Here is a 6,130-nt window from a genome sequence, read left to right on the forward strand (position 1 = left end):
ATAAAATGCCAATTCATTTCTTGTTATTTGGGGTTGTTTATCGGCAAGATGTATTAGTTTATATGAATTTTCATTTCAGTTCTCGAAGCATTTTTGTTGAAGTAAATCTCCCGTAGTATAATTTTCTCAAATTTTATGAATGACGATGAGCAACTGAGACAGAGAGTGAGAGATGGAGAGAAAAGGACAGAGAAGGACGGAGAGAAAGTGAGAGAGAGCAGTGGCGTCACTAGGGTTGGTGACACGCGGTGTGGATCGATCGTTGGTTTTTGATTTGATTTGATTTGATTTATTTGCACCCCCCTAGTGACGCCTCTGAGAGTGAGAGAGAGTGAGAGAAAAAAGAGAGGGAGTAGAAAGTGAGGGGGTGGGGTGCTAACACAGAAGTCAATATTATTTACGGAGAAGGGCCTCTGTCTGATTGACAATTTGTCCGTTATGGACCGTTGCTCCTAATTGGCTGACGAAACAGGCCCTCCTATTGGTTAACTGGGCGAGCGACTCCATTGGTGGACATGGCATGAGGCAGCACGGGAAGGGTTCTGTTCTCAGGAGCCTCTGATCACCTCAGGAAGCAGACTGACTCCATCTTGGGAAGGTGGTCAGTGCCATGACTGACAGCTGGCCTCGATTTCCCAAAATGCTAATGGTCTAAATGATGCATAAAGATTGAGGCTTTTACCTTGTAAATGTCTTCTCTCTAAATATCACCTTCCAACTGCCTATGAGAGGGAGAGAGAGAAATAGAGAGAGAGATGGAGAGAGTGGGAGGGAATGAAAGAGGTTTTTTTTCTTTTTTTGGATTTTTAAAACCTCCTTTTATTGCGACATTGTTCCTACACAAAAAATAAAGGACTTCAAAAAAACAGACCACACAGCAAAAACAACCCAAACACCTAGCAGGAAATTAGAGAGAGGGGAATAGAGAAAGAGAGAGATGAAGAGATAGGAAGGGAACGATGGAGAGAGAGATGGAGAGATAGGGAGGGAATGAGAGGGAGAGGGAGAGAGATAGGGAGGGAAAGAGAGAGAGAGAGAGAGAGAGAGAGAGAGAGATAAGGAATGAGAGAGAGAGGGAGAAAGATAGAGAGGATAGAGAGAGAATGAGAGAGAGAGAGAGAAAGAGAGAGAGAAAGAGAAAGAAAGGGAGAGAGAGAGAGACCTGTTGCTAAAGACATCCCCCTCACACGGGTATGAGTGGATAATGAGACCTGTGTGTGGGACAGGGAGCAGGTCAGATCCACACCCTGAAGCACAGACAGTCCCTCTGCAGGTTCAGAGGGTCTCAGGACCAGGGACTGGGCCGAACCACAGTCCAGCCCGTCAGACTCCCCCCCCCCGCCCCAACCCTAACCCTAACCCTAACCCCCCCCCCCCCCCCAACCACGTCAGGTCTCCGTGGCGATGTGTGCACTCATTAAGCGCTCCACGTCCCGCCTCCTTCTGACTACCCTTGAGTTTCATTTTTAGAAACAGAGGAACACACACATGCACACACACACACACACACACAGACACACAGACACACGCACACACAAACACACACGCACACACAGACACACGCACACACAGACACACAGACACACGCATACACAATCACACACACACACACGCACACACACAGTCACACACACACACGCACACACACAGTCACAGACACACACACACACACACAAACACACACGCACACACACACACAAACACACACGCACACACAGACACACGCACACACAGACACACGCACAAACACACAGGCACACACACACACACACACAAACACACACGCACACACAGACACATGCACACACAGACACACAGACACACGCACACACAAACACACACACACACACGCACACACACAGTCACACACACACACACACACAGACACAAGCACACACACGCACACACAGTCACACACACGCACAGACACACGCACACACATGCACACACACACAAACACACAGACACACACGCACACACATGCATGCACACATGCACATACATGCACACGCACGCACACACATACAGCCAGGGAGAGGAGAGGGGTAAGGGGGTAGAGGAGGGGAAAAGAAAGAGAGGAGAAAGAGGAGAAAGAGCGAGAGAGGAGAAAGAGGGAAGGCTGGAAGGCTGTTTTAAAAGATCTTTTTCTCTGCATGTGTTTTTCATTGTTAAAGGTGAAGACCCTGCATATACATTTCAATCACCCCAGTGATGCAGAAATATACCACACTGCCCTGTAACCACACACACACACACGCACACACATGCACGCGCACACACACAGTACATAAACATGCACACGTGCACATACACACACACACACACACACACATCTTACACATGCACACACACGTACACACACACACACGCACACACATGCACACGCAGCACATGAGTTATGGAGTCATCTGGAACTCTGCAGTCAAAAGTGTTAATGGTGCCCCACCAATCCTCTGTTTAACTGAAGATAATTAGCTTAATTGTCCGTCTATTGTTTGGCAGGATTATGGCTGCTGAGCGGGACCCAAACAGCACGGACAGTGTGTCAGTGTAAACACCCCCGACAGAGCCGCTGCCGTAAGGGGGGGTGGGGGGGGCACAGAGATGGGAACTGCCTGTCCCCAAGCCGCCATTATCTACATAAAACAGCTGAACGTAATCTGCCCTAACCAACCAGGTCATTGTGATTATATTTCATATTTTCATAAAAGCATTTCGCGGAGGCGACCTCCGACCCCGCCAGCGACCGCCCCCCGCCCACACCTCCCGCCACCCCCCCCCCCCCCCCCCCCCTTCACACAGACAGCCGAGGAATTAAAAAAACCGGTCACGAAATTACTTAGAGCCTCGATTCGTTGTTCTGGTCTGGGCCTTTAAAGCTGGTCAAATGTGTGTAATGTGTGATTTGTGACTTTTTACATAAATAAAAGGAACAGAAAAGGAAAACGTGAACGCGTAGAGGCAGAGGGCTGTTTGGAAACAGCCACACACACAGGAAGTGCTCGGGACAGGAAACGCTTGGGACAGGAGGTTCAGGGCGGCTTTTGGAAGGCCCGGAGTTTGGGAGCCTGTTTGTCGCAGAGATGGAAACGAGACAAGGGGCTATTCTTTCTCCTCGGAGGAACGCACACTGACACACATCTGAGCTTCGCCGAGCACAATGAGCCTCGCACATATATCACAATCAATAAATGTCTGGCGCCAGTCAACGCCGGATAATGAACAACACGAAACACCACTGATCTGCTGCCAGCGCCTGCAGTTTGCGCCAAGTGAGGTCAGCCTCCTTAAGGTTCTGCCTCCCAACTGTGTGTTTCTCAATAACAGAGCTCTACTGGCAACATCCAGCAAGGCCCACAGGCCAACATGAAGGAGGAACAACCGCTTAACACACACACACACACACACACACACACTCACACACAAACTTATGCACCCATACACACACACACACACACACACACACACACACGCATATGCACCCATACACACACACACACACACACACATATGGACACTCACACACACACGCACACACACACACACACACACACACATGCGCGCACACACACACTCATATGGACACGCACACACACACGCACATATGCACACTCACACACACACACACACACACACATACACGCACACACACACGCATACACACACACACACACACACACACACACACATTCATGTTATAATATTTGTTTTACTAGCGTAACACATTAGTGAGTGCAGCTGTTGGCGCTCTGCGCAGTGTATGAATCACAGAGAAACCCCTGGGTAACAGCAGCGTAAAAACACAGAGAAATATGGAAGAGGTCACACGCGTCTATTCCAGGCTGTTAAACACTGAAAATGCTTTTTCTGCCACATCGCCTGGGTTCTGTGTCACGCAGCATTTCCTGGCCTACAGAGTGTCTTTTACATGGCTTTCATACTACAAACAGAGCTTTTTAAAATGATTTAATTAAAACCTAAAGAGGTTGGTGCTGGTGAAGCACTGTGCTATGCTAATTATTCCCCCGGTCAGCTCAGCTCTCCAAAACAACAACAGGCTTTGTGGGACAAACACACGATGCACAGCAACGACAACAACAACAACAGTGATTAAGACAACATGCACACAACACAGTACAACACAACACAGCACAACACACATAACACAACACAGCACAGCACAACACAACATGCATAACACAACACAATACAACACAAAAACAGCACAACACAAAACACATAACACAACACAACATAACACAGCAAAACACATAACACAACACTGCACAACACAACACAACACCATACACATAACACGACACAGCACAGCACAGCTCAACACAACACAACACAACACACATAACACAACACAACATAACACAGCCAAACCCAAAACAACACAGCACAACACAGTACAGCACAGCACTGCACAACAGGGTCATCTCTGTCCTACTGTGGTTCTAAAGAGTAACCCGGACACCCCAAAATCCTGTCACCCAGACACCCCGAAACCCTGTCACCCCGACACCCTTGTGTCCACTTCCTGCATCGCACCCTTTTCCTGGAACTCAGCACAGCTGCCTGTTATCTCACAGTCATTTTCCCGCTGATTTCTCTGAAATGGGCCCGATTGGAACGGGTTTCTGGTTTTAGATTGGCTCTAAAAAGGGTTGGAATTTGTTCCTGGGTTTTGTTTGGCTCTGGGAAGAACTGGCATTTGTTTCAGGTTTTTGATTGACTCTGAAAAGGGTTGGAATTTTTTTTCCGGCTTTTGATTGGCTCTGGACAAGGGTTTCACTGTGAACCTGTGTGTGTGTCGAGCAGAACTGAGAATGGCAGAATGCGCTCTTAAAACCACTGCGGGCGAAGGGAAGAGGGGGTAAAAATAGCGCATCTGAGAATTTTAAACCAGGTCCAGGGCACGAGCTCAACTTCACCACACGGTGACAAAGTCCGTTTGCAGATTAATGTCCCAGTGGCATAACACAAACACTCACACACACTCTCTCTCTCTCTCTCTCTCTCTCACACACACACACACACACACAACACTTACACACTTTCTCTCTCTCACACACACACTCACCCACACAATCATACACACACACACACACAGACACATACATACACTCACACACACACAGGCACACACACGCACACACACACACACACACACACACACACACAGCCTGTAATGCCCTTGTGTAAAATGCTTGACAGGTTTTACTGTCTTATATTTGATTTGTCTTGAGGCGGACCTTCATTTACTAAGTGGTATATCGTAAAAAATATCTCTTACACGAATAGAAGTTTGTATTTAGTGTGTTAGTGTAGTTTTGGACTTGAAATACACAAACCCCTGTACTCCACTTAAATACAACTGCATAAGCAGCTTGGAACAGATGTTAAGAGTCTGAAAGCCCAGATCATTTTACCGACTTGGGGGTTCTTGTGTATTTTTGGGGTCCAAGGAGGTACGGAGGTCTGTGGAACCCCTGAAGAGTCCAAGCTGTGTTCTTTCTCTGCGCAAAAACCCCAGAGGCAAGGGATGAGAGAGCAGAGGAGCGGAGGATGAGAGAGGAGAGGAGGACGAGAGGAGAGGGGGAAGAGAGGGCAGGAGAGACAGAGGGGAGGAGGGAGGAGAGAGCAGAGGAGGAGAGGATGAGAGAGGAGAGGAGGACGAGAGGAGAGAGGGAAGAGAGGGCAGGAGAGACAGAGGGGAGGAGGGAGGAGAGAGCAGAGAAGGAGGGAGAGAGAGGGAGAGAGTGAGAAAATGGAGAGAAGGTGTAAGGGAGAGAGAGGAAAGAGTGAAACAGAGAGGTGGTCTGTATTAGATCCATCGGTGATGCATGACTGTTTCTGAGAATAGCCGTGCTGGGATGGGAACAGGTTCATATTTTCGTATGTTTTTACGCCACAGCACCTCACTCTAATGCCTCTGAAGGGGGTAAACAGACACCTCTCACCCCAGGTCCCCCCCCCCCCCCCCCCCCCCCCCCCCCCCCCCCCCCCCCCCCCCCCCCCCCCCCCCCCCCCCTCCTCCCCCAGGTCCTCTCCAACCCATATCCTTTCCAACAAATTAATTCCCCTTCTCAGCTGCGCATCGACCATAATCCATTTTGCCTTTTTA

Source organism: Anguilla anguilla, chromosome 8 (assembly GCF_013347855.1).
Source record: "Anguilla anguilla isolate fAngAng1 chromosome 8, fAngAng1.pri, whole genome shotgun sequence".
Classification (NCBI taxonomy): domain Eukaryota; kingdom Metazoa; phylum Chordata; class Actinopteri; order Anguilliformes; family Anguillidae; genus Anguilla; species Anguilla anguilla.